Source organism: Kogia breviceps, chromosome 9 (genome assembly GCF_026419965.1).
Source record: "Kogia breviceps isolate mKogBre1 chromosome 9, mKogBre1 haplotype 1, whole genome shotgun sequence".
NCBI classification, from domain to species: Eukaryota; Metazoa; Chordata; class Mammalia; order Artiodactyla; family Physeteridae; genus Kogia; species Kogia breviceps.
Window position 1 is genome coordinate 24,265,552 of NC_081318.1, and position 12,944 is coordinate 24,278,495.

At 44.1% G+C, this 12,944-nt stretch overlaps 1 protein-coding gene and 1 pseudogene across 1 annotated transcript in view; one reads left to right on the forward strand and one right to left on the reverse strand.

Moving 5' to 3' along the window:
* Positions 1–12,944, reverse strand: part of SND1 (staphylococcal nuclease and tudor domain containing 1) — a 424,132-nt gene that overhangs the window by 288,438 nt on the left and 122,750 nt on the right. The window lies entirely within an intron of this gene.
* LOC131762571 (rhotekin-like) lies at positions 3,527–5,322 on the forward strand (annotated as a pseudogene).

Sequence of the window (12,944 nt, forward strand, 5' to 3'; positions counted from 1 at the left end):
AGATTATAAATCTAAGTCTTTCAACAGGAAAAAAAACCCACCTGACCTAAGGGAAGCAGGCAGCTCTCAGCTAGATGGATGTGCAAAATGAAGTCAGAGGCACCTTATTGGGGGATCCAAAGTGAGCCAGAGCTACTAAATAAGCTTGACTGACAAGAACAATTACTAACTACATAATATTTGAATACATAATACGTAAGGCATGAGATGAGTCCCATTTAATGTTCCCAAAGACTAAGACTTCAACAGTATCATCATTTTACAGATGAGGAAACCAGAGCTCAAAGGTCCTGAATAACTCACCCAAGGTTAGTCATTGCCAAGTCACAGACTTGAAAAAGACTTGAAACCCACGTCACTCTGACTGCAAACTGTCCTCTTGCTACAGCATTCAATTCAGAAATTACTTTAACAATATAACAAGGACAAGGCAAACGATTTGAAGACACACGTAAAAGGAACTGGCAAGAGGGTGGACAAACATGACCAGTTTGGGTCAAGAAACCCTGCACGGAGGATAAGGGGCAGAGTACAACATCCAGGACAAACTACCGAGAAAGGCCGACCGAGCTACGAGGCTGAGCAAGAAAGGCTACAAGCAAAGGAGGGTATCAATACTTTTCAGCAAGGTCTTTGGGGTACAGTGGACAACAAAAGTGTCTTTCTTCTCTCGTGAAACATAGGAAGGCTCATCATGTGTTCTGCAATAGTCAAAAATGTCTATCATAGGGCAGAAAAATGTCAAAAGTTAACCAATTTTCTTCTGTAAGCTGACAAAGACAGGGGGCTTTCTTTCCCTTTCACCACCTTGAAATACATTCTACTCTGGAGTATACCGTGGTTATGCCTTTTTGAAGTCAAGAAACGTAATACCCAATATCATCCAGTATGGCAGCTACGCTTTTCTTACTGCACATTCCTGTCACTGTCCCCAAGCATGGACACCCAGACTTGCTCTTCCAAGTAGCCTAGTCAGCAGGTAGAGTACAGACACCCAAGTCTGTGTTACAGGCTAAAAGAATATCAATTCCAAAGCAGTTCCCCCTGCCAAACCCTCCCCTAAGTCAATCAAACGTTACCAGCTCTTCCTTAGAGCTCTTCAGCATTTATTTCTACTAACTCCACGATGGTATTTTGCATATAATGTTAAAGTATCATTCTAACAATATGGTTTTTCCCTAAGTTCAATCCCCTTTCTGCCACATGAAGGCCGTACTTCCTCTTTACAGGGAAGTGTTTCCACTTGTTATTGGCAGGTGTTAAGAGAGGGTGGCGAGGAGGTGTAGTGAGGGCCTTGATTCTAAAACAAAGCTGCAATGACTGGGACTTTCCTCTTAACAAGCTGGGTCACTGGATATAACATCTTAAGAGTTACAAAATTCACTATTTGTGAACAAGGATAAAAAGGGTCCTACCGGCTAATCATCAGGAGGTGAGCAGGCAGGAGGCTACAGAAGTAACGTATCCAAATTCAAGGTTGACAAAGGAATAAGAATGTGCTTTGCCTGAACCCACAAACCCCAAAGGATAAAGCGCAGGCACATTCTTAAAACTCATCTGCCCCTGAGCAGACATTGCTGTTCTGAGCTAGAGTAAAACGGAGCCGTGCTCGAATAAGCACCAGTGTGGAAGTGACTGCCACCCCAGCATCCTCCTTCCTGTGGTCCGGCCATAAACGTCTTGAACCTTTGATTTTAAGAAATACCTACTGTTTCAGACTACCCACTGCACTTAGATGTCTAAATGGCACAGTGACACAGTCTCTCCCCTTAATTTCCTCACTATACCCATATATACAAGTAATACTACTTTCACACATTTTACTTAACCCTTATAATTATAGGCCTTTGCTACACTATGCCCAAGGAAGTGAAGACTAGGAGGATAAAGATGTACTGGGTCATAGGAATATTTTATAAGAGATTCTTATTTTGCCCAGGAAACTGCATACTGCATAGTCTGACCTCCAGGACACAAAACTTCAAACACACTCCACAACTTCCGTTTAAACATCACTGCCCCATATATTTCCCATCTTTTTAAAAAACCACCACCACCACCACCACTGAATCTTACATTAAACAAGAAATGTAAATTGTTCGTTTCCACAGATTATCAAAGTTGGCACATAAAAATCATGAGAAAAACTGGCAGATTCGTTTATTTGGGCAATTTCAAAGTTACCCCATGCTTTTGAAGATCAACCCCAATAAATGAATTATTCAGATTCCATTAACATTTGCCCTAAAACAACAGGACAGGGGCCAATGAGATGACGATTTGACGACAGTTTGACCAAAAGATAAAACGGTCAATATAAATTCATGGGCTGATTAGAAAGCAGAGTTAGAAATACCTGTTTGTTATATAGACCAGTAAATTTCTAGTAAGATGATACAGAATGGGACTTCCCTGGTGGCACAGTGGTTGAGAATCTGCCTGCCAATACAGGGGACACGGGTTCAATCCCTGGGCCAGGAAGATCCCACATGCTGCAGAGCAACTAAGCCCGAGAGCCACAACTACCAAGCCCGCGTGCTTCAACTACTGAAGCCCATGCGCCTAGAGCCTGTGCTCCACAACAAGAGAAGCCACCGCAATGAGAAGCCCCCGCTCGCCACAACTAGAGAAAGCCCGTGCACAGCAATGAAGACCCCCAACGCAGCCGAAAATAAAAACAAAGAGTTGAGTCCTTTAAAAAAAAAAAGATACAGATTATAATCCTAACAACGTTCAGTTTCCTACAAAAAAATATTTCTAGTTTCAAAGGAAAAGTGAACCAGTATGGAAACACTTGTATTGCTTGAACAAATATACAGTTTTCTAGCTGTTGATCCTTCTTTAATTTTTGTAATTCTACACTGCAGTCGAGACTCAAACTGGGGTATAACATGAGAATTCACTTTTACTCTTCAAACTTTAGTAGCTGCCACTCCTTAGCAGTATTATCCTAGGAAAATTTAATCAAACTATCTGTGCCTCGGTTTCCTCATCTATAACCGGGGAGCATAAATCCCTTCACTCACATACTGTTACGAGGATTAGATCTACAGCACCTGTCAAGGACTTAGCAGCATTTAGCACAGTGGGAGCCATCAACAAATATCTGTTACTGCTATTCGAACCTAAGCCACTCGAGAGTTCCAAGCAGCAGCAGCTGGCAACTTGAGGAAACGTGCACACGCCTTCTAACAATGGAACCAATGCTCAGGGCCATTCCAGTCAGAGCTTTCACACCTCATGGAGGGCCCACCAATGTCCATGTTAAAGCCAATTTTCACTTCAGGTATGATTAATCTTCTGCACTAAAAAAACGAGTGTTTTCTCACCAAGAAGTTCTTGAAGTTCGGTAGGCTTCCGGAACATCTGTATGACTGTTTCAAAGCAGCAGCTTGCGGAATGAAAAACCAGGGTTTCAACAGTTTTAAAAGTATGGTTTGAGTCGAGGGACAGAAGCCTAGGAGACAAGGCAGAGGCGGGCAGCGTGGGGAGTGCTGAGGGCAGGCAGAAGCACGGGACCGCTCTCATGTTCTCCGGAAACCTCCGGAGGCGGGTCACCACGGCCAGCGGCTCCGCCCTGGAGATGGGAGTTCAAACGCAGCTGCTGCTGGCTCAGTCTCTTCTGCAACCCACCGGAGGACACGGTTGCAAAGAATGCTACACCATGAGACCCGGATGAGGGAAAGGGCCCGCCAGCTGCCGGTGGCCTGCCCCCAGCCAGAGCGTGCTGGTGTGCAATAGCCGCACCCCCGCTACACGGGCGAACTGCAGGGGCGCGAGGACGCGCAAGTGCTGAGAAAGCCAGGCCAGCGGCCTCCTGACAGCGGGCCACCTGCTGAGCGCTCCCCCTGCCGCGGCCAGGTCTGCATTTCTGACCTCCAGATTCCATTCATGTGGAAGGACACAAGATTTCAAGAACAAAGGCGACCTGCACCGTTGGGCTGTGTTCTTGCTGCTGCAGATAGGCGAATGCACTCAGGACACGGAGATGATCCTGGTGGACAGGACCCTCACAGCCATCTCCTTCAGCAACAAGATGCTCTTTGCCGAGGCAGGGCCAGACTCTGAACTGCGGCTGGAGCTGTATGGGGCCTGCGTGGAAGAGGAGGGGCCCTGGCTGGGGCACCCAGGAAGCTTGCCAGCAAGCCGAGCAGCTCCCGGGGCTGCTCCTCGGGGAGGCGTGTGCGGGCATCGCTGGAGACAGCTAGGGGCTCGGGAAGCAGTCCCATCTTGCTCCCCACCCCAGCTGCTGGCGGTCCTCGTTAGCACCTCTTGGCTCATACCACTCTCACCCTGGCAGCAGTGCAAGATGGGCTCCACACACGTGACCTCACCCTCACCAGTCAGGAGGAGAACGCTGCCCGGCTGCCCCTTGATGGTAGCGTGTGTTGGCGCCTGGTGGCTCAGCCTTTCTGCATGACTCGGCCTACTGCAAGTGGTACCCTCAGAGCGCAGCAAGCTGGGGAGCTGCAGGACTGGGTGCGAGTGCATGGAGTCTTGAAAGGCACAAACAGCTTCTGTTACCATCAACCTGAAGACACAGACACTGGGGAGGAGCCGCTGTTTACTGTTGTGATCAACAAGGAGACTCAAGTCCGGGCAGGTGAGCTGGACCAGGTAGTGGGCGGCCCTTCACCCTGAGCATCAGTAACCAGTATGGGGAGGATGAGGAGACACACACGCTTCGGGCAGAGAGTTGGGGAGTACACAGCGGCTCCTCCCCAGTGTCTGTGTCTTCAGGTTGATGGTAACAGAAGCTGTGCCTTTCAAGACTCCACCCTGCAGAGCTGGACGGAAGCTCCGTGGCAGCTTTTCTTTGACATGAGCCAGTGGAAGCAGTGCCGTGATGAAATAATGAAAATGGAAACCCCCGCTCCTCGGAAACTACTCCGAGGACTGGCCAAGCAGGGTTCCTGGTACCATGAGATGGTGACAGGTGATGCTCAGGGCTGAACAGGTCTGGGGCCTAAGCTCTGACTAGCCTCCTCCCCCCAATCCCTTCCTGGTGCCACAGCTATGGAGCCGCTGGATGACATCACCGCGGTGACAGACAGCCTGGCCCAGCTGGAGGGCACGAGGCTGGAGACGCCCCCAGCCTGCCCTGCCTGGCCCCTGCCCGCCTGCTTCAGTGGCCTCGACCCCAGCCCAGACCCATTCCCTGCCCTGGAGGAGACGCTGAACGGCCTCCCTGGATGCTGTCCCCCCAGACACTCCCCTGGGGCTTCTCACTCGGTTGCCCCTCTACCCCCGAAGCGGTCCCCACAGCCCACAGGCCTCTGCAGCAAAGGCCCACCCCACACTTGGCTCCAGTCCCCAGTGTGAGACGGCGTGCTGGCAACAGGATCTGGCCAGAAGAGGCGATCTGTGCGCAGCTGGGCTCTGGATTCGGCGCTGTTTGTAGCAGGTTGGCCAGCTTGGCCTCCTCTTCCTCTGCTGGACTGGGGATAGGCTGCGGAGGGGGAGCAGAAGCCCCCTTTAAGCTGTGGTTGCCATGGTGCTGAGGGGCTCATTCCCAGGGCTGGCTGGGACCCCTAAGCCCTACCTGGGAGAAAACTGGAAGCAACCCTGCCCTGCCTCCCTGCACTAACCAGCTTTGAGGATGGCACTGAAGAGCCCTGGGAGGGAACTCCCAGGAGTCAATGTGACTCCCACATTGAACATTAAAGTTATTTAACATCAAAAAAACATAAAAGTATGGTTTGAGTTGGGCTGCAATGAGTTGGCACGCCAATCACTCCTGTCAGAGGAGTTGGTTTCTAAAAAGCACTTTGGTTAGTTCACCAAGGCACTGGCGCCAATAAACTTCCCGCTGTATCTCCTAACTAAGCATTAAACAAATAAACGGGGCACAGGATGGAGAAAGATTTACAATTTAAGCCCACCTGAGGAAAGACAATTTATGAAATAAAATGATCAATGTTCTAGAATTAAATAGTAGTTTTACAAAATAAAATGTATTGAAAAATATCTAAATATAGAAAAATAGTATAAAAAACCCATCTGAAAGTCATGCAAGATACACATATAGAGCCAATAAAATAATTCTACTTTTAAAGTAGTCAAAGGAGATGAATGGTTTACATGAAAGGAAGTCAAATGTAAATTACATGAAAAACATTCTTACTAGTAATCTTTTGTGCAGATGAAACTCTAAAGTCCAGTTAATCTAGGAAAGCAAAAATAGGGATGAAACAAAAACTCGATTATATGTAGGAAAGTTTAAATACTTATGGGGTACAGTCTGAAAATTCACTTATATACCTTTAACCTATTAACTCACTCTGTGGATATAGTTCCAAAATGAATAATCCTAAATAGGAAAAAAAAAGTACATGTTTAATGCTATTAAGAAAAAAAGAAATCTAGAACATGGACATAACTGGAAAATAGTATATTTGCTTAATGGAATATATGTGTGCTTAAAATTAAAAGTGCCATAATTCAAGAAGAATGTGCAACTTCCGTTTCCAACAAAGATGAAACAAGGACCAAATCCACCGTCCTGCATAAAATCAAAAAACCCAAACATTTTGAAACATGGCTTTCAGTAAGATAGGTAACAGGCAACAGAGAACAGTGATCCTTAAGAGACAGGACACAAATGAGCCCTACAACTGCTTACTGCCTAGAGTTTCTAGTGGGAATGGACAAGGGTTTGAGGGAGACCAAGCCTGCTAGAGTTTTTGGCACAAAGGACCAGGGTGGAGAGAGCAGCACAGAGAGATGGCTTCTGAGATCCGCACAGGGCCTCTCCTGAGCACAGTACTGATCAGCTCAGGAATGTGCTTCCACCTGAGGCCAGGGGAAGAACCATGGGAAAGCATTGGAAGCAACAGTGCCTAACATCACAATAATGACCCAACCGTTATACTCCAGGGTATTTATACAGGAGACAAGAAAATATATATCCATACAAAGACTTGTACACAAATGTTCATCAAAGCTTTATATGTAAAGAGCCAAAAATTGGGAGGCAACTGGAAACAGCCCAAATGACCACCAGAGGTAAAAGAATGGCTGAACCATGGTATATCCATACAGTGGAATACTACTCAGCAACAGAAAGGATGAACTATTGATACAGACCACAACACAGATGAATCTCAGATAATTAGACTGAGTGAAGGAAGCCAGATTAACAAGAGTAGATACTGTATGATTCCATTTATATAAGCTCTAGAAAATGAAACTAATCTATAATGAGAGAAGGTAGATGCATGGCTTGGGGGTACATGGGAAGGGATAGAATGGGGCACAAGGAAACTCTGGGTGGTAATGAGTACGTTCACTATCTTGACTGTAGTGATGGTTTCATGGATATATATACATTTCTCAAAGCTTCCCAAACTGCACACTTTAAAAATGTGCAGTTTTCCTGCATATCCATTATGTCCCAATAAAGCTGTTTGTAAAAACAGACAAAACGTTGGGATTTCCCTGGTGGCGCAGTGGTTAAGAACCCGCCTGCCAACGCAGGGGACATGGGTTCGAGCCCTGGTCTGGGAAGATCCCACATGCTGCGGAGCAACTACGCCCGTTCGCCACAACTACTGAGCCTGTGCTCTGGAGCTCGCGAGCCACAACTACTGAGCCCACATGCTACAACTACTGAAGCCCGCGTGCCGTAGAGCCCACGCTCCACAACAAGAGAAGCCATCACAATGAGAAGCCCGTGCACCGCAAGGAAGCATAGCCCCACTCGCTGCAACTAGAGAAAGCCCATGCGCAGCAATGAAGACCCAACACAGCCAAAAATAAAATTAATTAATTAAAAATATAGACAAAACGTGGTTTCACGAACAGTTATAAATAAGAATATAAACTAACACGTATACATTGGCCACCGTCATATGATTAGAGAGATCTACATAAATGAAGTTTGTTAAGGTCTTTGGAGTTTTTACTTTTGTAAAAATTTACACCCACTGAGTTTATCTAAACGGCCATCCTTATTTTCTAGAAACAAGAGCTGGGAGACAGTCTGCCCATGATCATATGAAAAGGTCACACAAAAGAAACAGGCCACACAACTCGTAAGATGCCAATCTCTGTTCTACATTACATTCTACACACTTATAGAATAACAAGATTATTGGGAAAGAGACAGATAGCTCCTTCAGAAGAGTTGTAAACCAGGGAAACCAGAGCAATTTCACTAGGGTACCCAGGGTGTTCCCAGGGGTGAAGCATGAAGGGAAACCCTGTACACAGGTGGGACGACAATGTGTGGAAAGTAGCCCAGTCTCAGCATTCAAAGCAACCTTTCAAAAATCCAAGTTAACATGCCTTGACATACATGATGTTTACTTAAAAGCCGATTGTGTGACTTTTGTTCAAAAAAAGGGAAAGCTATTTTTCATCACAAGACATAAAATGTTTAAAGAAAAAGAGGGGGAGCCGCAGGTATGCATTTCCTAGGGCAACCATAAAAAATGACCAGACACTGATGGCTTCGAACAACACGAACTTACTCTCTCCCAGTTAAGAGCCCAAAGTACAAAACCCAAGAGTGCTGGCAGGGCCGTGCTCTCTCTGAAGGCTCTAGGGCAGCCTCTTTCCAGCTTCTGGTGGTGGCCAACAACCCCTGGCGATGCTCAGCTTACAGCTGCATCACTCCAATCTGTCCCTGTCACAGGGCCTTCTTGCATCTGTGTGCACCTGAAGCTCTCATGATGACACCAGGCATTGGATTTAGGGCCCAGCCTCATCAGGTATGACCTCCTCCTGATTATCCGGAAGTAAGGTCTTCACAGATCTAATGTCACAGTCATAGGTTCTTAGTGTTACAACTTTAACATATCTTTTGGGGGGTTTCACAACTCAACCCACAATAGGGGGACAAATACCTAACATAGTACAATTCTCTTCAAGGAGACAATAACAAAGGAGAGTGAGAGATTTCAGTTAATGTATCAAGTAATATTTTCACTTCTAAATAAACAGCTGTGGCCATTTCACATTGAATCAAAACACCTCAAAATGGCTAAAAAAATGCAAAAACTGGTTTCCTTCTCTTTTTCCAATTTGAAAATTATACTTGCAACAAACATCCCTGACCCATAACTCCCTCTGATTAATAATATTTTCATTAACAAATATACTGCTTGAATTGGGGGGGGGGGGTGAGTTTCTTTTTTTTTTTTAAACAATCAGAAAGGAAATTTTTTTTAAAAAGTTTAAGTCAGATGTTAATTTGCTTGTATGGGGTCTTGTCCTTTCAAGCCATCATCATAAAGGCGTTTTATGATCTTTAATATAATGTGTATGTACTGGTACACTTAATTTACACTTATGCACAACACTATTGTTACAGTGTACACATACATTCTTTTTCTTTTTTTTCGGTACGCTGGCCTCTCACCGTTGTGGCCTCTCCTACTGCGGAGCACAGGCTCCGGACGCGAAGGCCCAGCGGCCATGGCTCACGGGCCCAGTGGCTCTGCGGCATGTGGGATCCTCCCAGACCAGGGCACGAACCCGCGCCCCCTGCATCAGCAGGCGGACTCTCAACCACTGCGCCACCAGGGAAGCCCACATACATTCTTATAGAGCTAAGAGTAAATGATTTAACCGCAGCTCAAACATTCTTTTCTGCTAGGTGTCTAATGTGTACCAACCATATAAGCTTAGCATAATTCAGAACATAATAAAAATTTGATTCCTATCCTCTAATTTATAAATGAAAAGTTTTCACTGTTAAACAGTAAAATGTATGTATTAACTAAAACTGATTAAACCCATCATATCACTAAGGAAGAAACTGAAGACTAAGATACAAGTCACCTGATATTCAAATGACCTCTCAGAGATGGACAGATGACAGAGGATTCATTCTGCTTTCAAAGCATATGTCTCTGGTTCATATGCTTTGCTTGCCAGACAGTGCCTAGAGATGTCTGTTTAGTATATTACTTGGTAATTAAAAAGAGAAACTACATGTTTCATAATCTGCTTATTTTTAGGCAGCATGTAAATAGCAGTATCAAAACAGTTCCCATACATACCTTTTTAACATTTGCCAGCATTGTGGCAGCAGAGAATAGGAACTGGAGGGATAATTTTTTGATGATTTCTAATGATAAGCAAAACATGGTTAATGTTTTAGGAGTGGATCTAGATCTGGTAATAAGCAGACACCAGATCTGATACAGTCCATTTTTTTTTCCTGTCGTAAGAATTACCATCAATAATGGAAAACACCGAAAAACATTATACCATGTTTTAAAGACATACATAGAGGCCTCTCTAGAACTGAGGTCAAAGGCCCCTACCTACAGTAAAGATTTTGCAAGCACAGGAAAATACTCTTACAAAATGGGTGAGGAAATACCAAACCTTTGCACACGTGGAAAAGTATCATGCATCTGAGATACTTAAATCTAATACTGACAAGTGAGAGAAGTCCCCTCAAGGTCTAAGTCTCTAAGATTCAAGGACACAGCTACCTCTCTTACTTTCTCTTGGTGAAGGTAAACAGCATTAAATCTAAATGAGTTTTCACTGAAATATATGCTCCGCTCCACTCCCCTCCTCTCACGTCCCTCCTGCATTGATTATATTTGTGAAGACTATGCTTCCAGTGCATTTAAATTAGACACCATCTTTCCCATCACCTACAATTCTCAAATGTCACATAAACTCTGAAGTGTTACATAAATTGTCCAGTGGGTAGGAAACCACCAATGATCAACAATGACTAACACATCTTTTGAAGCAAATGGCCAGGCCAGAACCAGAAGAACTCAGGTGTTCTAAAATATACTAAACAATTTACCAAGTCAACAGAAATAGGACAGTGGGGATTAGAACCAAATGAATCTGATAGCTCCACTATGCATGATTAATTCAATCTAAGATGCCACTTATTTTAAGACGCATTACTTTACACTCCATTAAAAATAAAGCCGTCAGTTATGACTAGAAGTTTTGTCCTGAAACCAGATGTTAAAATTTGCGGATGGGAGGAGAGAGACATCTTTTAAGAATTAAGGAGATGTGGTATGTTTCCAATAAGGGCAAGTATTGGCAAATACTACCTCATAGCTATTTCTACCCTGAACGTTCACTATGAATCGTTCATATCAATTATAATCACTCAACCAGCAAGTGGACCTCAAATAGTTAAGACTATATTGTGCCAGCCATATAGAAAAGAACACAGAAGGCACTCAACTAGCTTGGCCAAACACCACCCATCCAAATCACTTACACCAATCTAGGGAAAATAAACTTATATTTGGTCCTTTGGGAACCCAATAGCATGTGGATGCCAAGTATTACCCTTGTGGCCCCCAAGCTGATCATTTTCTTTGCATTAACTCAGGGTGAATAATGATCAAAAGGCAACTGGCAGAGACACAGCCTCCAGCTCTGTTTGATGCACGATCCTGTGACGACATTATTAGCAAGAACTATTTCTCTTGCACCAAAATACTGGGTCCAGATGTCAACCTGGTGCCTGGAAAAGATGCTGCACAGTAACAGCTGTTTGATGCTTCCATGCTGAATAGCTGCATTCTGACCAGACACATCCTTTAACCAATGAGATATCAGTGCATTCATAAAGAAAACATTACCAAAAAGAACTCTGGCCACCAAAATTAAATTAGCACACACTTCTTTTTTAATCTGCTTAAGTCATAATAAATAAGGGGCAGTTTTGCAGAAAGATGATAAAGGGACTACTGCATTTTATGTAATTAAGCAATAAGCATATAGAAGCAATTAAGTGTAGAGCATGAAATAGCAATAAGCATTCAGCACAACACAAATTACTCAACACATTCATTTCACCACACTTTTTTTTTTTAATGGAAAGAACTGGTGACCTAGATAAAGCACTGAATTGAAAAATCAAAAGAATTTAAACAGCTAGATGTAGTGGTTAACGTACAGCCCTTGAGCCAGGCCTGGAGCCTATTCCCAAGGGTTCCACTTGCCAGCTGTTTGACCTTGCACAAGCAACCTGACCTCTCTTTCCAAGCGCAGTTTCCTCACATGCAAAATAAAGGTAATAAAAAACCCTCACCTCCTAGGACTTTGGCTTTGTGAGGAATGAATTAGATAATACAGGAAAATGCTTACCCAGTGCTTGGCACAGGGAAAAGGGTACAAAATCGTATGTGCTCTTTATCGTTCGTACCAGTTATAACAGTATCAAGCCATGTATCTCCCAACTCTCAAGCATCTTTCTTGCTCTGAATTTCAATAGTTCTTTGCTTCTGTGCCTCTTAACATTTTTATTCTACCTTGCATTGTCTTCATCTGTATCACCGTGACTCAACCCACCCCATCAACATCTTTGAACATCCCTCCCCCTCAGTAACTAATATGACATCAAAAAATATTTACGTTCCATAGCGCTGATAAAGAAATATCTGGGCAATGAATGAATGAAGCGTAAGTGAAATAATTCTGTGGGCTTGAGACCTCGTATCCACTGCCTGGCATCCTGCACTCTGACGAAGGTGAGTAGCACAAAACTGGGAGGCGAGGAGGGCCAGCGGCAGCAAGAGGTCCTAAAGCATTTCCATTTCCCTCCATTCAGAAGGATGCCTCTACATAAATGCTTCAACTCAAAGGAGACACTAATGTGCTTTTGTGGAATTCTGCCAGTCTGACCCATAAATATCCTTATCAGGGAGAGTCAAAAACTATTTAATTCATTACAGGCTGAGAGTTTAAAAAGCAAGAGAGGATTAAGCAATGCACACACCAGTAGTGAGCTACAAAAGGGCACTGTTCCAGTTAATACAGCTGCCTCTGCAGTGGAAGAGGAATAGAGAAGATGCAAGATACATTCATATGGAATTCATTTAAAAATATATATTCACATATATACAAAGAAAGATTTTTTTTTTTAAAGTCTGCCAACATTATGTAAGTAAAAAAGGAAAGACATTTCAAAGAACCCTCTCGGTAACAAGATGCATGGAATGAATAGA